Source organism: Podarcis bocagei, assembly GCF_964188305.1.
Source record: "Podarcis bocagei genome assembly, chromosome: 15".
Lineage (NCBI taxonomy): Eukaryota > Metazoa > Chordata > Lepidosauria > Squamata > Lacertidae > Podarcis > Podarcis bocagei.
The window spans coordinates 15,906,560-15,932,478 of record NC_138141.1 but is presented as its reverse complement, the minus strand read 5'-3'; the positions used below and the strand labels follow the sequence as shown (position 1 = coordinate 15,932,478).

Genomic DNA, 25,919 nt, shown 5'->3' with positions numbered 1-25,919 from the left:
GGAGTCTCTTGGGCTTGCCAATCAGAAGGTCAGTGGTTCTAATCCCCGCAACAGGGTGAGCTCCCATTGCTCTGTCCCAGCTTCTGCCAACCCAACAGTTCGAAAGCACACCGGTAGAAGTAGATAAATAGGTACCACTGCAGCGGGAAGGTAAACAGTGTTTCTGTGTGCTCTGGCTTCCGTCATGGTGTTCTGTTGTGTGAGAAGTGCTTTAGTCATGTTGGATACATGACCCAGAAAGCTGTCTGTGGACAAACACCGGCTCCCTCGGCCTGAAAGCGAGATAAGATCCACAACCCCATAGTCGCCTTTGACTGGACTTAACCGTCCAGGGGTCCTTTACCTTTACATTTTGCCCATCAAGAGATAACATCTATACAGCAGACTGAGCAGGCACACAGGTCACCTGGTCTCAGTCTTTCGCATGGTGGTGAGATGTACTCTGCTGCTTGCTATATTGTTGTAATTATTTCTCAGTTTCCATCTAAGCATAAAAATCTGCAAATGCAAATCCATACCCTCTCCCCCACCCTGCACTTTGTTGATGTTGGTTTTTCTCTTTTGTGGCTGTGCAGGCGTCTATCCTATTAGGAGCGGTGGGAAAGATGCATGAGGTTTTCTTCCCCGTCACTAGCATTTTTGCACAGCAATCCCACTAGAACTGAGTGCTGCCATGGTGAAAGAGGAAGGAAATGCTGCCAGACAACTCAGCCACTTCTAGACACAGATCTTTGGGAATTGGAGGCTTGCCTAGTAGGACAAATGGGGCACTGCCCTACTAACTTCAGTCTGCCCTCAGACAGCCCTCACTTCCCTGCTTTCTAACTCACATTTGATCCAGGAGGTGTCCCTAGCTGTCAGCTTTCTCCCTCTTTGTCTTAGTTTTGCCCTTGTAGGACTCCACAGCATGGGCATATCTGGGGCTGGGGCATAGCTAGGGGAACAGCTGGCCCCTCCATAAATCAAGTAAATAAATAGAAATACTCAACTGACTAATTGCATGCAGATAACTCAGTTCTGCCCACTAACATAATGCCTGCCCCCCCCCCAAATCCTGGCTAATCCCATGCTCCACAGGCAGGAGAAAGAGGGAGAAAATGAAAATGAGTTGCTGCCTGTCATTGGCTCTGCTTGCCGCTGGCCTCTTTGCTTCCCACCCTACCAGGCCAGGGTAGAGGAGTATGGTTTGAGGTGGAAAGTAAGGGGAGAAAGGTCCTGCTGATGTCCTATGTCAAAGGGCTCCCAAACACCCGGAGCTCAGCAGTGCAATGGCAAGGGTAAGGTTCCATAGCCACCTCAGAATCCATAGTTACTACATTTCCCATGGTTCCTTGCAGTGGAGGCCCTGCTGTCAATGATGTCAGATAACTTTCAGAGAAAGGAGAAAGTGTTGCAGGGGTCTTGTGAGGAGGGTGGCGAGACCTCAAGGCGCCCGACTCTGTTGTCCTTCCAGTGCCATCCTCAGGAGTGCATTGGAGCCCATAAAAGGACTCAGAAATGAACCATTTGTGTTTCTGGTTATTTAACATCATAATTTTACCCCAGCTGATTCATTAACAAAGGAAAGGAAAGAGGGTGTCATGTGGCTCATCCATCACCACTGTTGTATGTTCATAATAAATATCCAGAGATTAAGCCCTGTGGAAGGTCATAAAAATGAAACTGCCTCCTCACCACACCACCCCCAGTTCAGCCAACCTGTGTTTGATGTTGCTGTTATTCCTGGCTAGATGACAAGACATTGTAGCACCCTCTGGTGGAAGACAAAACATTTCTACCTTTTTCGCTGCAATGAACCTGGAGGTTGTTCATAGTCACTACAGTGTACTCTGTGGGATTTTTACTTATCTAATGTAGCTTCTTATACAGTCTTATGTAACACAGGTAAGCAGACCCACTAGATGGAAGTGGTAGATTTCTTCATATCTTCTACTGAACTCTCCCTTTTTTGTCAATAGTCTGTGACTTTACCCAACACACTTCTTTCTTATAGGACTACCCTGCAAAGTCTTCTGGAGCTTCTAGGACCAGGTTATGCATTGTGCCAAGTACACCAAAGAGTAGGTAGGATCTCAGCACAATTAGATCCTCTGCTAGAACAGAAGTCTATGATGGCAAAGAATGTGTCCACCTCTTCCTAGAGCTAAGGTCCTTTTGGGCAGGTGGAGTTGGGAAGATTCCTGCACCTTAGAACTAGAGTTGTTAGCTACTCACCCAGAGGCTGTGACTATAGGCTGAGACCCTATCTGCCTGCAAACTGCCTCGCCAGAGTGGTGCATGCTCTGGTTATCTCCCGCTTGGACTACTGCAATGCGCTGTACGTGGAGCTACCTTTGAAGGTGACCCGGAAACTACAACTAATCCAGAATGCGGCAGCTAGACTGGTGACTGGGAGCAGCCGCCGAGACCATATAACACCGGTCTTGAAAGACCTACATTGGCTCCCAGTACGTTTCCGAGCACAATACAAAGTGTTGGTGCTGAACTTTAAAGCCCTAAACGGCCTCAGTCCAGTATACCTGAAGGAACGTCTCCACCCCCATCGTTCTACCCGGACACTGAGGTCCAGCACCGAGGGCCTTCTGGTGGTTCCCTCACTGTGAGAAGCCAAGTTACAGGGAAACAGGCAGAGGGCCTTCTCGGTAGTGGCGCCCTCCCTGTGGAATGCCCTCCCACCAGATGTCAAAGAGAACAACAACTACCAGAATTTTAGAAGACATCTGAAGGCAGCCCTGTTTAGGGAAGCTTTTAATGTTTGATGTACTACAGTATTTTAATATTTTTTGGGAAGCCGCCCAGAGTGGCTGGGGAAGCCCAGCCAGATGGGCGGGGTATAAATAATAATAATAATAATAATAATAATAATAATAATAATAATAATAATAATAATAATAATATCTTTGATGTCTCTGCTGCAGAAAGATAATTTTCAGGGACCACACCATGCAAAAGCAGGCAAGAGCTGGGGGAGTGAGAAGTGGAGTACTTTCAACTTCAAACCTTTATCCGAGGAATTACACATTTGAACATGCCTCGCCCCAAGACTATGTTAAATCAATCTCAGGATCCCTCAGAAACTGTATAGACACAACCTCTGGGAAACCATAGCTCATTTGAAGGACCATAGCTCAGTAGTAGAGCATCTCCTTTGTTTGTAAGTGGTCCTAGGTTCAATCTCCAGGCAGGCCTGGGAAAGACTCCTTGCCTGAAACCCCAGCGATCCACTGCCAGTCAATCATAGGCAGTAGTGCACTAGATGGGTCAGTGGCCTGACTCGGTATAAGGCAGCTTCCTATGTTCCTTCCTCAGAACCACTGCTCCTCATAATAAGCCTTGCATGTTGATAACTGCTAAGTCTAGAGCACCCACTCTTCTGCAGATGATTTCAGAATGAAAGAGGAATAGATACCTGGGAATTCGGAGAGGCAAGTGGGACCTCCATCAAAATGTGTACTTCTGAAAACCATTAGGGTTCCCTTGAACTTGCGTATACCTCCCTTTGGTGCATGGGCAGTGCCAATTTGACTATGTAAGCAGTGACAGTCAGTGCCAAACACTGAAGATAGAGAGAATGGTGTGTCAATTTTGTGTGCATTCACTGCCATCTGGACCAGAGGCAGGAATTTCCTAATCATAGAATTGTAGAATTGGAAGGGGCCACAAGGGTCATCTAATTCAATGCAGGAATCTTTTGCCCAAAGCTTGAACCCACAACCCTGAGATTAAGATCCCTGGACCTGGTAAATGTTCCTATTTATAACTTTTCTGGGTGCTGTGCTGCAATATTGCCAGTCTCTGTTCCCATTTTTCAGGACTCAGCTCCTTCTGCAGGGCCGCTGGATGTGAAATCTTTTAGTGGGTGGATGGATGGATCTTACCTCTAATGCACAAGCATAAATGCAAGTGCATGTGAGCCCTCCAGCACCATGCAGTGCACAGCTTGCCATTTCAGACACTGCAGCTGCTAAGGTATGTTTTGAATACTTGGAAACAGATTGTAAGACAATTATGGTTCCCCCACCCCCAAAGTGTATCTTTAACCAAAAGAACAAAACATCCTTTTGGTGTTTAAAGCAGTGGATTTAAACATGAATGCAAATGAATTCAGCATATCGTGAGGAAGTAAAGAAAAATCCTTCAATGGTATGCAGAAGTTGATAACTCAGGGATTGCCAAGTGATTCTTGATGTGAGAACAGTGGCACTGCATCCCTATTTTTGTCTGTGAGATGTTGGTGGATATGACTTCCCTACATAAGAACATAAGGAAATGCTGCTGAATTAGGCCAGTGTCTCATCTAGTCCAGCATCCTGTTCTCATTGGCTGACCAGATGACGATGGGAAGCCTGCAATCTGGACATGAGAGCCACAGCAGTCTCCCCACCTGTGATTCCCAGCAGCTGGCAATCAATGACATAATGCCATGGAGGTGCCATGTGCATGCCATGGTATAGCAATATTGGAAGGAGACCACATGAGACATTGTTCAGAGATTATGATGATTAATCATAATATTTGTTCGTTCCTGTATATATATACAGAAATCTCAAAACGACTTAACAAGATAAAATACATGCTGGTAAAATCAATTAAGAGCCAGAAAATTTGATCCAGTAATTTATGTGCAACACAAAATTCGTAAAATGTTCCTGGTTCAACACAATACCCAGACCCACTAAAAGATGAGACCAAAGTGGAGGCCTGGGTAAAAAGAAAAAAGAATGACTTAGCCTGATACACCAAAATAGACAATGATAGCAACAGGCATGTTTTCCTTGGAGAACATTCCACAAATTGGTGTAGGCTGTTTGTGTTTCACTGAAAAGACCCATCCGTATACGGCCACCCTCTGTACCTCCCTCAAGTGAGGCACACCTTCTGTGGAAGGGGCATACAGAGAAAGGGCCTCAGATGCTGAACACAGGGTCCAGGCTGGTTTAAATGGAGAGAGGTAGTCCTTGAATTATTGGAATGCATGAAGCTTTATAGGTCAAAATCAGACTTTGAATTGACTCTGGAAACCAGAGCTGCAATCAGGTCACATTAAGTGGACTCCCTCAATGAGTCTAATTGTGTACTCCAGTGATGTAGCTCTGGAAATTCTTAAGGGTTATGAAATGAATGGCTGCCATGTGAAAACCTAGACCTGAAGTACTGAAATGTATCTAGTCAAATCGCCAGTATCAGCTGGAGATTCCAAGCACTGGAGAGAGGAAGAAGCAGAAATGAGCTTTAAGAAGGATATTGACACACAATGTGCCCAACAGAAGACAGCAAAGATAGTGAGTCCTTTGAAGAAAAACTGAAGGAGTTGGATCTGTTTAGCTGGAAAAGAAATGATTAAGATGGGTAATGACAGCCTTCTTCAAAAATTTGAAGGGCTGCCACATCTACAATCATGGAGCATGTTGGTTTTCTGCTGTTCCAAAGGTAGGACCTATACTAATAGGCACTGCTATTTTTTTCTAAAAAAATGTTTAGGGGTACTTTCATTTTCCTACTCATATTGAAATACTGCCCTTTAATGAGGCCAAATTTAGATTCACAAAATGTTTGGGGGTATGTGTACCCCTGCCCCCCCAAAAAAGCACTGGTAATTTGTTCACATTGTATCCCACCACGTCTGACTCAGAGTTGACCCACTGAAATTAAAGACCCTAACTTGGTCATGTCCATTAATTTCAATGGGTCTATTCTGAGTAGGGCTAACATTGGATAAAATGCTAAGAAAGGGGATTTCAACTTAAACATCAGGAAGAATTTCCTAACCATAACAATAAAGATTTGATTTGATGTCCTGATGGTTTCTTGACAGTGGAGCAGAGCAGTCAACATTTCTTTGCTTTTAAGCAAAGAGTGAGTGGATGACTGCCTATCAGGGATGCCATGGGAATGGGTTTTCCACATTGGCAGGAAACTGGAGGAGATTACTACCAAGGTTCCTTCCAACTCTGTGGTGGAATGGAGGAAGGAGACCACAAGAAGCATTATCAAGGGTACGAGTGGATAAGTACAAGGTGATGTAGCTCTGGAAGCTCCAACAAAAGTTTGGGATTAATGGGTGCCAGCCAAAAACCCATACCTAAAGTTTCAGAGGCAGCCATATGTTGCATCCCATTGGTTCCAAAGGGTTTATTTTTTCAGAAGAAGAAGAGGAGGCAAAACACACATTAAGTTTCAAAAATATTGAAACATCTCCAATCTTCAGTACCAGCTGGAGAGGACTCAAGAAAGGGAAAGGGAGAAAGAAGCAGGTAGGGGAGTAGAGAGATAGTGTAGAAATAGTTTTCATTGGCTTCTTGTATTAGAAAATGGAGAATAACATCCAACCAGGAGGAACTGTGAGAGATAGCTTTTTGTGATATTACTAGACAACCAACCAGAGAAATATGGTTCTCTTACTTTCCCCCTTTTTGAGATAGCAAATTGACAGACCTGCCTCTACTGATCTCACTGTCTGTAGGCATTGCCCCCCTTTACAAATTCCCTCATTTCCTTGCACCCCTTCTACTAATTAATTGAAGAATCAATAGTGTATAAGTGCTAATCTCTGTGCTCTCTCCTCTGGAAATGCCCGCACGGCATGTGTGCAAAGCGGGGATGTGGGATGGAGAGAACGCTTGGCTGGCAAGCTCCATCTCTCCCTCCAAATTTAGTTGTGATCTATATTCAAATGACAGTTTAATGAGCCTTTTCCTATTTCCAGAAACCTTATCACATCATTAAAGCATAGAAATGAATAATACATCTAGCAGTTGGATTAATCTGAACTCCAGACCTGATGCATCTTCAAAAGGATTGGCGAGGAAGAGAAAATTGAAGGAAGGGATGGAAGGAAGGAGGTTTCAGGGCACAGCAGAGAGGCTGTGGTGTCTGTTTAATCAAGCCACATAAATGCCTGCAGAGGTTTCCGATTCTTTTGTTGTATTATTGGTATTGGGAGAGGAGGAGGAGGTCTTCAACCTCCCTCCTTTCTGGGGGAGGCAATGAGTCAGTGCTTCTACTTCACTATGATGCAAGCTGACACCTCCTCAATTATCTGGCCAAGGGGGAGCAAAAGCTTTTATATTCTACTTCACTGCTGCTCTTGGCCTCCTGCTCCTCTCCTGTCTTCTCCACCCACCAACAATTGTTTTATCTATCTTTGTATATGTTTTTAAAGAACAGCTATATGTACATTCTGATTAGAATATGGGGGTGGGCAGAATGTCAGTCCCAGCGGCAAAATGCAACACCCCAGAACTTTCTATCGGACCTCTTCGCAGGCTGCACATCCTGTGCCCAAACCACAGCATCCACTTGTCTTACTTTGCACCCCAAAAGTTTTTGTCTGGCTGAAATATGCCCTTGAACTATGTTAATGCATCTTACTTCTCTGGATACAGTGAAGGGAGTGTGTGAAAAAACTAGCCTACTGTGCAGTCAAATTATTTGTCACATTCATTTTTGCCTTTTACCTTCAACCGCTGTGACACATGACACTTGGAAGGCTGCACAGAAGTGAATATGGCCTTTGGGCTGAATAAAGTCCTCTACTCATAGAATATAGAATAATGCTGGAAATGACCTCAAAGGCTATCTAATCCAAGCCCCTGGAACTGGTCTGTGACCGAAATAATAAATTCATTCATTCAGTCCAAGCCCCACCCTGCCAATGCGGGGAATGCATTGCTCCAGCAACTCTGCGAGGTGACCATCCGACCTCTACTTATGAAAGTCTAGATTCAGGTAGGTAGCAGTGTTGGTCTGATGCAGTCAAAATAAAAAAATAAAAAATAGTCCAATAGCACCTTAGAGACCAACTAAGTTCATTCTAGGTATGCACATGAAAGCTTATACCTAGAACAAACTTAGTTGGTCTCTAAGGCGCTACTGGACTATGTTTTAATTTTTTACTATGAAAGTCTGTAATGAAGGATGGTCCACCAACCTCAAGACAGTCTGTTCCACTGTCAAAGAACTCAGTCGAAAAGTGCTCCCTAATAGTTACCTGAAATCCCCTGTCATGTAATTTGAAGGTATCAGTTTTGGCCCTCCCCTCTTGGTCAACAGATGTTGACTTGACTGTCTCCAGGGCACAAGAAAGAGGCATGGTGGACATCTCTCCTCACCACTGTTCTGCTTGCAAGCTGACCACTGTATGAGAGAGAGCACCAGACCCAGTTGATTGAACACAACATGATAGTTCCTCCCCATTCCATCCACTTTATTTTGCAGCAAAGATAAATAAAGACAAACTAAGTATCTACTGTTCAAGACAGCATTGAAGTGGAGCAGAAGTGTCATGAGGCTCAGGCGGTGGGATGAGAGAGAGATCAGAATCTTTGTAGGTATGAACAATGGACAGTGTGGTGGGACTACACTGCTTCCCTGAACTCCCTCTTGCTGAGTCACTGCTTCATCCTGGGCTGGAGAGGAGGTGTGGCAATGTGGATGTGAGATCAACGTGGCACAGATGCTCCAGCAGGTGTCCCAATTTTCCCCCAACAACGTCAACCCTTCATGTTGATCATGGATAAGTGGATAGACAGACAGACCTCAAACACCATTGGGTCCATCTGCTGCATTAGCATGCTTGAGGTTGATCTTCGAGATCGGCTTGCACACCTCTAATGAAGGAAAGGCCACTGAGGGACGCCCCCCTTCTGAGGCAGTCTGTCTCACCGTCCAACAATTTGTACCCTCAGGAGCTACTTAATATTTAGCTGATATTCCCTTTCTTGTAATTTGAGCCCATTAGCTACTGTTCCATTGCCTAGGTGACAGCCTTTGAGATATTTGAAGATGTCAATCATCATCACTATTTGAAGCTGTTAGTCACTCGCTACACAAAAAGGTCTCCGAGCGACTTGCAACATATTTAAGAACATAAGTAAAAAAATACATTATAATAAAAAACACATTTACAGAAAAAACATTTACACAGAAACATATTCAGTTCATAAAAAACACACACAAGTAACCCCCAATAACAGCGCCAGAAAGCTTATGCAGCACAACTACCAGCAAACATCACCATCATAGTCCAACAAAAACCTGGGGGGGAGGGAGGTAATGTTTTACCTGGCACCAAAAATACATCACTGAAGGCACCAGGTAGGTCTCACTGGGGAGAACATTCCACAGATGGGGATTTCACAACTAAAAATGCCCTCCCTTGCCATCATCTTCCTAAAGAAAGACCTCGGGTGATGATCTAAAGGTAGAAGAGGTTCATATCAGGAGAGGTGGTCCAGAAGATGTTGAGGTACTGAGGCATAAAGATGGTTCAATAGGAAAGAAATAAGAAATAAAATAAAATAGAGGATTTGCTTTGATTTACCTCCATGGTGTTGTTTTATCACCATCCCTCTAACCTGCTTGTAAAGACCTTCTTACCATTGGAAACTTTCACCATCTGTGACACCAGGGCTTCGTATGCATCAGGTGTGCCATAAGCACTGGTCCTTCCAATAATTATGAGTTCCTTTGAAATTCAAAACACACTTTTTATTATTATTCCACTTTGAAATGGGGTTCATCACTCTGTTTTTCGGTTTCCCGAGTGTGAGAGAGGCTAACCTCCAGGCATCTTTTTTAATTAGCAGGGAGACAATGTGCTCATTCCTGCCTCCCTTATTCCTGCTTGTACAACACAGACAGAAAAAACCCTTTTTATAATACAACAAGCAACCTCTAGGTCACAGCTGGTTACAAGAGAGGGAAAGAGGAGAGAGAAATGAATGAGCCACACAAACAACAACACAAGATACTTAATTAGATTAGGTCCAAGATGGGTTTATTCATTTACTTACTTCAAGATGTACCCAGTTTGTCCCGTAAGGGGCAATTCCATTTTAAAAGCACCTCTATGTTTCATGCAAGCCAACCAGTCATGTAAATTCTGCCTCACCTGACCTGTGCTGAGGATCACCAGATGGGAGCACACTGCATGGAACCAGCCCCCGAAACAAATTTATTTGTTCCCTGGTAAGCATGGAGGAGAAATTCAATACATTTCACACTGAAAGGTGAAACTACATAATTTGCACTTCCTGAAACAATACCTAAACCAATCTGCAGTCATTCTATGGAAGCTGCACTTCTCTGAATTTTGCAGGGCAGTTCTCCATCCAAGTAATATGTACAAGTATATATATACTAGTCTGGAGTGTGCATAGAAATGCTTATATTGGGGGGGGGGCACATATAAAGATGCATCATAGTAGGGAAGTTGCTTGCAAAAATAAGTATATTAGGCAAAACTATATACAAGAGAGACAGTGTGGTGCAGTGGTTAGAGTGTCCAGCTCGGACCCAGGAGACCAGGGTTCAAATCCCCACTCAGTCATGAAGCTGGGTGAACTTGGGCATTGCCTCTTAGCCTACACAATGTTCTTGTGGGAATTAAATGAGGACAAGGAGAACCATGCATTCTACTTTGAGTTCCTTGAAGAAAAAGATGGGATATAGTAGGACAGTTATGGTACTTCTGGTTGTGTGTGCTTTCCTTCAACTTGAGACTACAGCTTTTGAATACAGGTATCCCATAGTCTTTAAAAAATAATATCCCCCCCCCCTCTCTGTCTGTCAGCTTGAAAACATGTAGCGCATGGCTAAAGCAGGCAGATCAGCAGAGGTGGGGTGAAAAAGAGTGCAAGAGAACAGCAGGCGGCTTTGCAGCGCAGAATTATAATCCATTAACAGAGTTAGGCAGGGAGTGCATCTTCACTCCACGCAGTTTCTGTCAGTAGTAACCCACGTGGAAAAGAAATATTGAAAGAGAAGCTTTAATTCAGCTGATTTCAATAAGTACGCTTTGCATAGTGAGATCCAAGGCGGACTGTGGTCTTTTTTCTTTTCTTTTTGCAGGCAGAGGTCCGGAAATACTGCAGATCTGATCTGAGAGGTCCGCTCCTACTCAGCAGGGGAATGGGGCTTTGTCTGCAGAACCCTATGACAAAACCCAAAGTCTGGTGTTGGAGGTAGAAGAAGACAACTTCTTAGCTGCAGCAGCATGGTTACAAGCCCAGGCTTTAGGGGCAAGCATGAGGATAAAAAGCGACACAACATGAGTGAAGGCAAGCTCATGTGTCATGCCCAGCTAGTTGCACCCCATCTGAAAGGTGCCACTTGATTGCCAAAGTCCCACACAATTGTTTCATCTCACATGGTTGTATTATTCAGACATACCCCCTTGCTGCATGGAAGTAGTATTGGAGTATTTATTGCTTGGAGGGAAATTTTCTTCAATGTATTATTCCTGATTTTTTTCAATATTGCTTGCAAGAATGTTTATCCATTTCTTGTTTCTTTTACCATCTGCTGCACCTTCTCATTCACTTCCTTTAATTAAATTAATTTGCCCTAAGTGGTACCATGCTGCAGCTAAATCTGATTGTCTATGTAGCTTAGTGATGTCCTGTTCACTGCCTGGTCCTTGATTGTCTAGGCTAGGGCCTCCTGAATGCCTGATTAAGCAAGCACTGCCTTCAGTCTCAACTGTCTCGACTGACCTAATTTGCTCTTAGTGATGTCATCATGTTGCCAAATCCAGGTGGCTACTCAGCCTTGTGGTGCCATCTAGGATGCTATGGGAACCCTGATTGACAGTGGTCACTCCAGGAAATCCAGGAAAAAGGAAGTAGAACCAAGTGGTGAAAATTGTGGTAGCTAAGATAAATTAAAGAGGCTTTGCAAAACTGAGTGAATATGTCTACATTGGGCCCCAGTCACTGTTTTCAGCCTGACAAGTGGAAACTGGAAATATTTGCAACAGTCCAAGTGCAATCCAGAATAACCTCACTTGAAGGCTTTCAGCAAATCTCAAATTTTTATTATTATTCTTATTTTGCTCAGCTGCTCACTGAGACACAGGAAACAATGGTGAATTGCCCCCCAAGATCTTGTGTATGTGTCGGTGCAACTTTTTTAAAAAATGTATGAGTAACCACAGATATTTTGGGGGGTGGAGGGAGTGCAAATAAAATCAGGATCATAGCACTGAGGGAGGGGGTTAACCCCCTTTCTCTGTGCTATTTTCCTCTTTAAAATCACCCCACATCAAAGATGCTACTTGCCTGGTGAATGGGGAAAAACCATCATGTAAGAGATGGCTATGAATCAGTCTATTTTCAATCTGTGTCAGTTTCACATCTGTTCATTCATAATTCTGTTCCATGCCATTTCAGTGTCAATCTGTGATTTTCAAGGAACGTACAAAATGTACATTATTCTGCACGCATTTTATCCTAAAATATACATTGCTGTATTCATCTTATCCTAAAATACACATTTTATGTGGATTTTAACCTAAAGCATACATTTTTTATGTGCATTTGGTACATTATTTGAGCCAAGAAGTGTTTAGCAAAAGTCACTGGAGTGTGAAAGCCAACTGATAACTGCATTCTGCTCTGGGTATTAGTCTGGGAAGTGCAAACCAGGTCACATCCCTTTAAAATACAGATGAAATGAAATCCTCAAGCATCCCTAAAACAAATAAAATATGGCATCTGTGTGTCTATGGATAGAAGACTGGATGAGCTTTGTGTTGTACGGTGCTTTTCCACAGTTAAAGTGCTCCACAGATGATCAATGACAACTGTATCCAACATCATGCAGGTTTTCAGAACTACTCTGCGTGCTATTATATGACTCCATGTTTAAATACCAAAATAATACATTACAGTCATGATTGCAATTAATGAATTAATGAATTATGGATTCCAAATTGTGAGGTCATGATGTAACAACCTGTGAATGATAAATTAAGTGAATTATTGCAATTGTGAATTATTGCAATTGGTCAAAGTTCGCTGAAACTCTCCGAAGGGAAAGGATTTAAATCCAAATGTGCATCGTAGGTGGAGAAAGGGAGAGCACTCAAATTCACTTCATCAGTTTGAGGAGAAAGCTCTTTGTTTTAGCAGCTGCAGCGATAAAAATCTAATTGAACAGTCAGACGAAAGCAATGCAAAGTGTGTTAACCTTAAGTTCTCCAGGATTACATTCCCAGTTCTTTATGTAACATGCATTCAATGGAATCTTTAGTCTCTTCCGTCTCCTCTGTAAAGGCCCTACAAGTTGTTGCTGCCACATGGTAGCTGTCAGCAGCTCGCCCCCAAGACCCAGTGATATTTAAGGCAACATCTCCTATGTGTACATTTCCTATACTAATGAATATTGCAAATTACTAAGGGTTGTATCCAACCCTGTGTGAGTGGCATTCCACTCACAAAACAGGACGTACCCCTTCATCCCCTCTCCCTGCATACCCCTAAAATTTTCTCCATGGGGTCCCTTGATCCTCTAGAACAGATTTTGCAGGGGTGCAAGGGAAAGGAGAGGATGGGGAAAATCTGTTGCACAGAATTATGTTGCCTAAGTAGAATGGCAGCGCTGGATGATACAGCTCTGAGTGAGGTTGTCCAAAAAGCCTCCCCACCCTCAGCCATTATAGCCCTGAGATCATGACATGATTCATTTCACCTCTAGTCTCCCACCCTATCTGCCAGTTGAGGAGAAACATGAATCAGTGTTAATATTCCAAATGTCCTTTGACATGACAAGCCCCACACTTCATAGAAATGGTTCCCATTGCTGATTATTATACTACCAGTAGCTTGTTCACCTAGCACAAATCAGATGGGCCTGTTTGCCTTTCCCATTCTGCTCCCAGGCTCAATTCAAGGTGCTGGTTTTGAACTTTAAATATTAAAGCTCAGGACCGGAATATTTTAAAAAATTGTCTCTCATGCCCCTGCCCTGCTTGAGCCTACCCAACAACTCCATTTCTCTTCTTAGGCTCTTTTTGGGGGACTTATTATAGGAGCCAGCTCCTAGGGGCTGAGGGGTCTTTGCCCCCCTCCAAATAAAATATTTGAGGGGCCGCACCCCCAAAGTTGAGGGGCATTGCCATTCATATGGTCCCCATGCAATGCGTCATGTGATCATTTATGCAGGGCAGGGCTTACTTGTCCCTGTGGCGATCACACAGGGTCCCCGGACGTTTAACGGTCTATTGATCCCTGTGCCACCACTGTGCTCGCTTCCCCGCTGCCACCAGCCAGTTACTCTCTGGTAAAACACTGAGTCCAGTCAGTTGTTAAAAGTGAACCAAAAAAACAAGTTTATTTTACAAACATTAACAAATTGATGGTTTCTCAGATAATATTCTTGTCAGTATCTTAACTTTTGTTTCTTTACCGGCCTATACGTTCCTAATACCTTCCGACTGATTATCTCAACTGTTTGACTGACTCCTCTTAACAATCACTCTCTCACACCAGTCTAGCCCAACCCACAGACTTATCTTGTCTTTCTCTTCTAACTCCAGACTGTCTTCTCAACAACTCTAACTCAAAAAACCTCTGTGCTTAAACCTTATACACAGTTAACTCTGCCCCCTGGGTTCCCACTGGTTAGTCATTTTACAATTAGTTAACCCTTTCCCTATGAACCCTGTATGATGTCACACACATAGGAGGACAAACGCCACAGTCCCCCTCCCCAATATTTTATTCAAGTTGTCACCCCTGTGACTTACATTGTATATACAGTATGTAGGGACTCAAAGAGGGTATATTTGGCATTCAACAACTGGAATAGCTCCCAAGAGAGATATGCTTGGTCCCATCATTGCTCACTTTTACAGGAATAGTGACTACAATTCTATTCCAGCAACAAGCTGGAATTGAATAGAAAGGCCCCAGTCTGGGGGGAGGGGGGGGAGCTCAGTTGGCAGTGACACAAGAATAGGTCTGGCATCAAATGACCTTCCTGGCCTTCAAATTAGCATGATTTTTCTGATGGCAAGGAGCAAACATGTACTCAAAAGATAGAAACTTTCTGCACTTCTAAAACTGTAGGCCAAATTCGTGGCTAGTGTAATTCAACTTAATATGAAGGAATTACCTTTGATGGAATTAATGACATTTTTTTCCTAATTGCCTCGGCTGTTGGCCCTATCTGGTGGGCTAGGTTTGAGCATCTGTTTGGATTTTGAAGCATCCCATTCCAGATGTCCCCTCTTTATACAGTGATTAGGACTGTGGCAGGTCTTAACACTTTCCTTCCCTCAACTGAGGTAGAAGGAAAGAATATTTTCAGTCATTTTCATCCCAAGTCTTGCTTGACAGCCAGAACAGTCTCTCTCTCTCTCTCTCTCTCTCTCTCTCTCTCTCTCTCTCTCTCTCACACACACACACACACACACACACACACACACACACACACATGACAAATGGTTTGGTTGTGTTGTAATCCACACATTTCCCTATGAATACTGTCTTTGTATGGAACACTATAAAATCTGTCCCCAAAAAGGCAGTAAGTTTGATATTGAAGGTATTCCTTCTAAGAATTCGGCATTTTTGATACCATTGATACCAAATGATACCATTTTAGTGCCAGATGATGTCTGGATCTGAAGGCTGGTTTGATCCTCAAGAGACAGGTGACATTTTAACATCTTTTGCATGCAGGTCATGGAGGTATCTTATATTTTAAAATGTAAGAATCTCCACTCAGTTTGCCCACACATTGCAAACCCCCAAGTACTCTCTCACTGGGCTGCGAGTTATATCCAACTAACATGTACTTGGAATAGACCCATTAAAATTAATTGTCCTACATTAGTCATCTCCATCTCCTGAGTAGGACTCATATTGGCTGCAACCCTTTAATTAACCCCCACAACCCTCACTTTTTTTGGTTGCTTTTCACTGATTTGATGTTGCTTTGCTTTGTATTTTTGGCTACTATTATATTATATTTTGTTATTGTTTGTATGTGTGTGTTTAATGATGCTCTGTTTTTGTTTTATAACCTTGCTGTTTGATGCTTATTTCTCCCCCTCAAGAATGGAAAGGGTATATATATATATATATATATATATATATATAAATATAAAAGTGACTAGACAAGCAAGTGTTCACTATCTGTTGGTAAATACATTGCTCTCCCCACAGGAGGATGGGTTCAGATGAAATATTCACCACCCATCAAAGGTGTGTGAAATTCCTACCACTGCCCTTCAAAAAGAAATCCCTGCAGGTGTTTTGCCCAAGTGTGCAGTCAGAGGTGTCATAGTCATAGTACAGCCGTGTGGAGGCCTATACCACATGCCCATCTGAACATTTTAACAGTTGAAATAATGGGGACCTTCGTGCTTATGAGTTGCTCCCCTTCCCTGCATTCTGCGCAGTGGCGTAGCGTGGGTTGTCAGCACCCGGGGCAAGGCAAGTAATTTGCGCCCCCCTAACCCGTGGATTTTAGCACTCGAGTCTCTTCCACTAGATTAGTTAGTGCTAGCGCGCCCCCCAAAATGTTGCGCCCGGTGCAGCCGGCCCCCCCTGCACCCCCCACGCTACGCCACTGATTCTGCGGTACCACTAGTTCTTCACAAACCTTCCCCAAAGATGCTACAACTGTGACACTCAGTAAGGGCTCATTTATATTTCCTTTTGCAGCTTATTTCTAGACACAGATCTGGGCTTTAAAGCTCTGTGTCCGAGTATGCTGGGGTTTTTTTGTCCCAGACCTTTCCCTGTGAAAACCCGGCACAAACAACAAATGGGTTTCTGTGGATGGCTGTTTGCTCCCATTCAGCGGTAAAATGAGGGTTTTTCCAGGGGAAATGCTTAGAGGGAAAACACACACACACACAGAGAGAGGTAGAGCTTTAAAGCACAAATGTGTGCTTGGAAAGTGGTGCAAAAGGAAGTCTGGATGAGCCCAAAGTGACTTAGTAGCATGGAGCGGTTGCCAGGCTAATCCAGGATATAGTCTTGGCACTAGCTTCAGGCACAGCTAATCTCCCCGCCTGCCTCACCAGAGGTGGTGTGACATGGACACAGCTGCCAGTATTGGGATGGAGTGAAGAGGATGAGTGAAAGATAAGCAGCAAGGGATATTGTCAGAAGCCAGGCTGACAGGCAGGAATATCCCTGTTCAGCCGTTAAAAAACAAATTAAAGAAAAAGACCAGCTACATCTTCTCAGATGGGATGGTGCAGAGACCCAGAAAAACCAAGCTTACTAATTCTGCACCTTCATAGCTTGTCATAGAACCGAACAAACATAGTCCAACAGCTCTTACAGCCTTGGTCCTAACCTTGTTTACTTAAATGGAAATTCAACTTATTTCAATAGGATTTACTTTCAAGAATGCACATTTAAGATATTTATTTGTTTACATCACCGGTAGACAATGAGGTGTCCCACGCATGCTACTGGACTACAACTTCCATCATCCTTGATCACAGCCAATGGCTGATGGGAGCGGGAGTCCAATAACATTTGGAGTGCACCATTTTGACAATCCCTGACTATCCTTAGAAGTCACTGCTGTGGGAAGAAACTTTCTTAAAATATAGGGCTGCCACCAATTAAATAAATCTTGGCTGGTTTTTTGCACGAGTTTTTGTTTATTTCTTACTTGATCCAATCCACATATAACTGCATACAAAATAATAGTTCTAATGGGATGAAATGCAAGATCGCTTTGTCCTTTGCTCGCTCCCAGGAAGGAATACCTCTGCTAAGATGATGCCTGCCATCTGCAGTGTTAACTAGTACTTGCATTAAGATTTTAAAATGATAATAATCTGCGGGCTGATTTTTCCTGGGCACCTTTTCAGTCAATCCAAATGTTTCTAATTGATTAATCTGACTGATTGATTGATCTAACACTGCAGCTGTAATAATCACAATTCTTTTCCTGTGACAATGGACAAAGCTCCATAGGGACAGAGAGAAAGGGAGGGGGAGTTCTTCTGTAATAGGGATGAAGGGTCTGTTATTTTTGTCTTGTGTAAAGAAGCTAATTCAGTCTCCATAGGGGATGAGCAAAGCTCTAAAGGATTTGGGCGTTATATGATCAGAGGGAATAAATGTCCTAAGGCTCATCTGCTTTATTTAATACTTATCCCAACAGACTCCTGCTGCTTCAAGGAAGCAATTTTACTTAGTGGTGCATATCTTACCAGGACAGGCCCTCCCTTTTACGACATTTTGACAGTTTCCAGGTTGCAAACATATTGGTCAGGAACGAATTTCAGGGGGCGGGGGAAGAGTCTCACAGAAATGAAGATTTGATTGCACATTTCAGAAATTTCAGATGCACAATCTTATGTTCTCAACCATGCTCTGTGACTAAAATGATTTCCCCACCTCTAATATGGGTCCTTCCTTCCTTCCTTCCTTCCTTCCTTCCTTCCTTCCTTCCTTCCTTCCTTCCTTTTCAAGTCACGCATATTCAGGACCTGAATTGAGGCACTCTAAGTCTGCATGACTGCAGAAGAGTAAAAGGGGACAGATTGGAGGAGAAAGGCCATGTTGCTGCTTTTCCATATTCTACCAAAACAACCTGTCAGAACCTTGTTTTCCCAGATGTTGTTGGGCTATAATTCCCACCAGCCCTGGCCATCAGGCCATGCTGGCTGGGGCTGAGGGGAGTTGCAGTGCAACAATATCTGGGGAACCAAGGTTGGAAAGGCTGCACTATAACATCACTTCTATGTAGCCCACTGGTCTTTCTTGACCTGGATTGTTCTCTTTATGAATACTTCTCATTAGGCTTGGGCATTTGCCTTGTCAACATCCCTTGTGCATTGTATGGTTGGCTTCCAAGTTTTGGTCTGTGCATATCCCTCTTTCCCAGACTGCCAGCTCTTTTGTTTGTCTGTCTCCCCTCATCTCTCTTGCTTTCTCATCACAGGGAGCTAGCCACCCGTCAAAGGAGTCCTGATGCCAACGCTAAACCAAAATTTCTCAAAATATTCATTTTTTTGGGGGAAATTTCTGAATTTTCCTCTTTATCAACTCACCACGCTCTTGAGAAAAATGAGGCCATGTTACAGAATTTTCATAAAAACATTTCTTATTTATTTATTTATTTTGTGTGGCAACCACTATTGGAAGCTGGTGTGATGACCTGAAAGCTTAGCTTGTGATGTGATCCTTTACAAGAGGCTGTCCATTCAAAAGTCTTTACTTCTCTTTCATTCTTGCACGGGGTGTGTGTGTGTGCGTGCACGCGCACACACACACACACACACACACGTGCACGCTAGCTCTTGCTGTGCTAAGTCTGTAAATCCATCAGTTTCCTGACTCCTTAACCTCATTTCCCCCCCCCAAAAAAAAAAAAAAAACCTTGAGCTATTGGAGCGCTTGACACATCTCCGGTGCACGAGTGAGAAGAATTTAAGAAAGCCTTTCTTTCCCTGACAACGAAAACTCATTTGCTCCTTTGAAAAGAAACCCAAACAACCTCTCTCTCATATTCAAGATAGGAGATGCAATCTCCCTGAGGGGAGAATGAGCAATTAATACAAGAAAGATTGCAGGAGCGTGTCGTCGCCTGGGTCTTTTGCAAAACACTGCTCCCATAAAGGCGCAACTGCGACCTTTGAAGAGCAATGGTGGGACACATCCCCAAGTATGGAACAGGTTTACCTGCAGCAGCAGCCTGGACTTTGCAGGCAGAGCACAGGGGAGCCCCCCCCCCCACCAGCCTACCCCCCTGTATCTATTCAGCGAGCTCCATTTTCGCTGCTATCGTAAATTAATTAGGATAGTGATCAGCCAGAATTCATTAAGAAGCCTTTTTTGAAATGTAAAGTGGTGTGTGTGTGTGAGAAAGAGATGGAGAACATAAGCTAAAGAAAGTTGAAGCTCTTAGAGAGAAACAATAGAAAACCTAACAAACAACCATTTCCTCTGGCTGTGTCTTGGGCCACCATTCAATGATATTATGGATGGAAGAGAAGGAAGGTGCCTCTTGCAGACTATAGCTTTTATGAATAAATTGGTCTTTCTGAAATTGGTCAGTTTCTTTGTGGACATTGATTTATTTTTCCTGGATTTTCTTTGTGATTGTTATGCTTTGTTTTGCTTTGCTTTGTTTTGGTTTTTCTTCTGGATGGTGCCTACTGATGTGAAAAAATCCATCTAGTATTGCTGATAAATCAGGAGATAACCACTGGGGTCAGGGAAAAGGGGAAAAGAAAGAGAGAAAGAGAGATGGAGGGAAGAAAAGTCTTTGCAAGTTGCCACCCTGGTTTTGTCTCCTTACGCATTGCCTTAAAGGAAATATTAGCACTGCTGAATGTGTAATTAGACGTGTTTCCCCTCAGGGCATGAGGGGGACTTGACTGTATTTCCTTGTTATCTGATCACAGCAAATGTAATTTGTGTTCCCTTTGAGTCTCTCTCTCTTTTAATTCCTCTCCCACTTTTGGATGGCAAGTCTCCGCTCAGCTGAGTAATGGATGACAGTGCTGGAAAATAGGACATTTTTCTTGTCTTGTACTCTCTAAACATTTCCAAGGTCAAGTGCGCTAAGAGGAAAAAGGTGCCCCCCCAACAAGGTGAGATGGGGTGCATACACACACACCTTATCTTATCAGATCTTTTTTACTGCAATAAAGTACTGTAATAAAAAAGCAAATTGGAGATAGATAGATATATTTTAAAAACTTGTTCATTATTGTGTGATATTTTGGGTTGATCCCAACAACCCAGCTGTGGAGTTTGGAATTTTTCCTTATGCCCACCCTCCCACATGGCAATCTTTGCATTTTGTGTACAGTGGTACCTCGGGTTACAGATGCTTCAGGTTACAGACTCCGCTAACCCAGAAATAGGGTTAAGAACTTTGCTTCAGGATGAGAACAAAAATCACGCAGCAGTGGGAGGCCCCATTAGCTAAAGTGGTACCTCAGGTTAAGAACAGTTTCAGGTTAAGAACAGACCTCCAGAACGAATTAAGTTCTTAACCCGAGGTACCACTGTATTGTTAATGATGGTATTGAAAATAGCAGTTGGCTCATAAGACCTGCCCCAGACCAACTGGCTGATGGTGAATAAAAGGACCTCTAATGAAGTGTACTCCATTATGATGAGTAGGGAATGTCTAGAGAATGAGTCTGTATATATGTAAGAAACATGGGGGATTTAATATGTTTCTGTGAATCCTTTGCAAAGAGGCAAATGGCACCACAACCCTCTCAAGTTCTCTGCCAATGAGAGCTGGCCCATCAGTGTCAAGGTTAGAAGGCACATTTGACCTTCATGACAACAGAATCCACAAGACCAATTATTTATCAATTGATTTTGCCATAGAATGGAATGCAAACCAGCCACTCATTTGTGTGTGTGGGGGGGCATACTAAGGTCCACTTGGAAATTCATCAGGATATGGAGCAAACAGTCAATGGGTGACTGTAGTTCCAACTATTTCCCATGTCACTGCTAGTGGTTACTGAAGTTAAATGATCTTCAACAATCAGTGGGTGGAAAATATGTGGTCCTTCAAGTGTTTTTGGCTGAGGGGTAGTCAGAGATGATGAGAGTTGTAGTTGAGCAATATCTGGAGGAACTAGAGTTTTCCCATAAGTGAGGGAAGTAATGGCAGGGGGCACCTCTGTCCAATAATGAAATTGCTGAGTCAATAGCTGCCATCAATCAACAACTGCAGACTTCCACGATGCCAGTGAGAGATGTGGGAGAAATCAGATTCAGTTCATATTTTGACGGAAACCTACAAAATCCGCACTTCTCTGAACTTTGTGATGAGGTTCTCCAATCAAATAATTTGTACTAAAAGGTATGTATTAAGGGGAAGTTGCATTAGTGAAAACAGCACACAAAAAGGCACCGTATCGGTCAAAAGTGCTTGCAAAACATGTATATATTAAGAGAAATGGACACTAAAATGCTGATGGATTTTGGTGAAGACTTTTAAAAATGCAACCAGATGCAGAAATGTTGTGAAGTGAATTTAAGACTGGAGAATATGAGAAGCTGAAATTGACAGATTCATCCAGCCCGAAGTGATGTATCCATTTCCTCCAGCACCACCTCCCACTAATTTCTGGCAACGATAAGAACTCCCATCCCTCCTTGATCATCCAGCAGAAATACTAGCAGTTCCTACTAGCATTCCACTTCACAAGCCACAGCAGAAATCCAATATGAACGCCAAACACATTACATTTATATCCATAAGCCATTATTATGTGCCTCTACAGCATTCAAAGCAGGTTGAGAACAGAAAATGATCCCAAATGTAATTCCAGGTTTTACAACTCCCTCTTTTCCTTTTGCAACACATCTAGTAAATACATTGTTCATCGCTAAGCAATTTGCCTTCCCAATCATTTGACCTTTAGAGAGGTTTCTCTAAAGTACAACACTTTTACTAGGTCACAATGGATGGGGACTCAAGTGAGCCATAAACCATATTAAGCTTTGAGTAATTGTACCAATAGGTCAGGGGTCCTGGTTTTGGCACAAAAGTTATCTTTTTTAATCAGACACGTTCTCTCTCTCTCTCATCTTGATCTGCCTAAGCTTGGATCCATTTGTGAGAGAAAGAGAGAAGTTTAATTACTGAAGGTATCTTTATTGGACTAGAAGTCTCATGAAAGGAGTAAACTATTATGGTATGGAAGTGATGATCTCACAGAAGTCTACAGAGTTCATGGGAAAGAACATATGGCTCCCATTTGGGGTGTTAGAGCAAGCGTCGTAGTCTAATTAAAGGGGTCACTGTGGTTAATGGTTCACACATTGCAAATTAACTTTTTACTTAGCTTATAATAAAAAAGATCCATTCTGATCATTTTCCACTGCCACGGCTATCAGTAGTTTATATTTGTATGGAGTTCAATGATGAGACAAGTTTTGCCACATTGGAAGACATATCCTAAATGCCTGGTAACCTCAATACCATTGTTTGGGCTGAAGTCCCATTGGTTTCTATTCCAAAAATGCAAGAATACAGAGAGTGTAGACAACACACATACATCATATTCAGCTTGTCTTAACACCTTAAACAGCACTGTGATTCCACCCATCCCCGAGACCAGTGTTGGTTAATATCTAGGTCATTAATTCACAATGTAAGGATACCACGCTGCCATCATTAATACATGTATGTCCCACTGATGTCAGAAGGATTTATGAGTAAGTAAATGGTACATGACTGAAGCTTCAATATGCAAGGAATGGGTTTTTTATTATGGAAATCACGACAGAAATACATTTAGAATGCTTGTCTAGATCTCTCATGTGGTGCAATGGCTCAACTACTAGGCTTGGAAGGCTAGGATGAATGAAAATGTTGCAAAATATTTACTCACAATGGGTGGCCTTGGGCAAATCCCCTGTAGGCTCAGGCCATTGTAGCCTAATCTTTAAAAAGCCATTCCTGTTCATCCCAATACTGATAACGCAAATATTGTGTGTCTATCAACAAAGCGTGTGGTGCAAAGGCCTCTAGAACCCTGTTCACATGTGCAAGTTCATGATTTGATGACAACAGCATTAAGTTGCTATTTACACATGTAGTTGATCCTCACCAAACAACATTGACACAAGACTCAGAAATGGGAAAGAGAAAAGATGGGGAGATCTAGACATAGCCATGAGCTTGTCTAAATCTCTTCTTTGTTTGGGGGCGTGTTGAATAGATTGGGATCCTTTGGGTTGAAGCCATTTCCTGACACTCCCTCCATATGCCCTCAAACCAACCTGACACTAAGATCTGTTCACATGTTATACTAAACACAGGTACCAGCTGTTCAAGTGTTTGTGTGAAAGAGTGTGCCTTTGTTGATTTGTGCAGCATCTCTTTGTGAATGCAGATTGTACACTTGTTGACTATACCCCTACCAGAAATGGATGATTCCAAAAAAGTCAGTTTTCGCCAGTTCCCCATTTTTCTTCCCTCTAAAGTTCCGTTTCCCATGCTTGTGCGTCAGTTTGCTATTGTTGTTTTTTCTAATGTACTCATGCAAATTTATCAGCATTTGAGTACCCATTTCTTCTCATCTATATAAACTGTTGCATGCCATTTTGTTTAACATACACACTGTCAAAAACATTCTCTCTTCTAATATAATGTGTTTTCGTATGTTATTTTCAGTAATACATCCATTTTTATGGACACCTTTTCCCAATATATGCAATTTAAATCTATTTTGGGGGTGGAAATTTGCATCTCAAAACTTGGGGAAGGGTGCGTTTGCAATAGTGGCATTTCGTTTTGCACATTGTTTCAGAAAGCTTAGGAAGGGTTGTGTGAACCAAACCAAATCCTCCCCCACCAAGATCAGAGCTCTGATGTCAGTAAGGACCATGGCTGTGGATGTTTCCATGACAGCAGGAATGGGAGGGGGTTACAATGCGCTTCCAGGGGCTGTAGGAATCCAACCTTCCAAGGCAAAATGTTATTTCACATTTTCTTTCCTTTGTTGTAATGCAAGCTACCACAGAATGACCCAGGTCAGTGATTTTGTTCTTGAATCTGTTCATTACAAGATACAGTGGGTTGATTTCTTTGAATTTGTTTTGGCCAGCTCTGTTCATTCAATTCCTGGAAGTCAGAGGCTCATAATGGAAGTGTCTCCTCTGCCATATTTATGGCAGAAAACTAGTACAAAAGTGGAAGTGGTATAATTGAAATTCACGTGGAAAGGGCCGGCTGAGAAAGGTTGAGCACAGACTGGTCTGGAAAGACCTTGAATGTAATGGAGCTGCAGGATTTATCCATAGCCAAATTAAAGCAGCCCATATTTTTTATCATCAATGTATATTTGTATCTAGCTATCTAGCTATCACAGCCAATTCTCAACATTCTCTTTCTTGGCCACAAACTTAAAAGCAAAAGTAAAGATGTATCACATCCTAGAATCACACAAGGAAACCAGGTGGAGATGTGCAGACAACGATGAAAAGCTATGTAGCAGGATTGGCTCTGATTCAGTATAAGGAAATCTATCTACTTTGTTTTCTCTCACTTTCTCCTTCCCGACTCTCAAGTCTGCACATTTCAACATCCATCTGTGATTTCTTTATTTTTAAAGAGTCCTCAGTGTTCTACTGCAAATTTCTCCTAACCATTTTCAAAAAACGATTTTGCATAATACAGATTTTTGCAAAGCAACTCCCCACCCACCCAGCCAAATATAATGCATTTTCATGTTGCTTGGGCTGAAGAACTGCATTGCTAAATTTGTCAAAGTGTGGTTTTTGAAGGATGGCTGTGTATTGTTCATGTATTGTTTTAGAAAGTGCAGACTGGGTAGGTTTGCCTTTAAAAAGTGAAGTGAATCAAATTTCTTCCCCCTATGCCTAGCTCTGATCTTGGCGACTGTTAGTGAACTCTATGAGATAAAAGCACTTTTCAGATATCATCCATACCTCAAAGGTACTCAACAGAAACAGACCACGTGACTGGATCTTCTCCCAACACCACATACATCTCTGAGTCCAACCTCTTGGTGTTCATGTATTCAGCACAATGACTTGAAAGAGGTGCCTGACTATTCATAGTCATTTAACAGAATAGGAAACCCAACGTGAATGGGATCAATGTACAGTCGTACCTTGGTTTTGGCTCTCAAATGATCAAAACCTGGAAGTGACTGTTCCAGTTTATGGAAGTTCTTTTGGAAGCTGAACATCTGACAGGGCTTCCACAGCTTCTGATTGGCTGCAGGAACTTCCTGCAGCCAATCAGAAGCTGCGCTTTAGTCTTCAAATGCTTTGGAAGTCGAATGGACTTCTGGAACAGATTCCGTTTGACTTCTAAGGTATGACTGTATATAGAAATGCCTATTTGGGGACAAAGTATGCTTAAAATCATGCACATTGAGGGGAAAATATTTTCAAAATATTTATGTCTACATGAAGTTTCATGTAGATTATTTTTAATACACAGATTAATGCAGAAATTGGATAGAATGGTCTTATGAATGAAGAGATGCAAAACTGACGGAGTCTAGAAACAGAGTGATTCATTCATCCACTCACCCATCCCTAATGATTGATGGGCTGACTTTTACTAGGGGGTTCAGAAATTATGCAGGCTTACACAAGAGGAAATAAATGCATCTCAGGACCTAAGTAGGCAATAGATAAAATGCATGA

General features: G+C 42.6%; 1 long non-coding RNA gene across 2 annotated transcripts in view; it reads right to left on the bottom strand.

The window, feature by feature from the left end:
- LOC308574293 overlaps positions 1-25,398 on the bottom strand; it is a 39,358-nt gene extending 13,960 nt beyond the window's left edge. Inside the window, exons 1-3 of one of the 2 annotated variants that reach the window (XR_014002452.1) lie at positions 25,191-25,398; positions 9,379-9,466; positions 8,295-8,408 (exon numbers count right to left, since the gene is read on the bottom strand). This is a non-coding gene — a long non-coding RNA (uncharacterized lncRNA). Of the gene's footprint in view, positions 1-8,294; positions 8,409-9,378; positions 9,467-25,190 lie in introns of those variants that run through there. The other variant, XR_014002451.1, reaches the window with a different exon arrangement.
- Between the last annotated feature and the right edge of the window lie 521 nt (positions 25,399-25,919).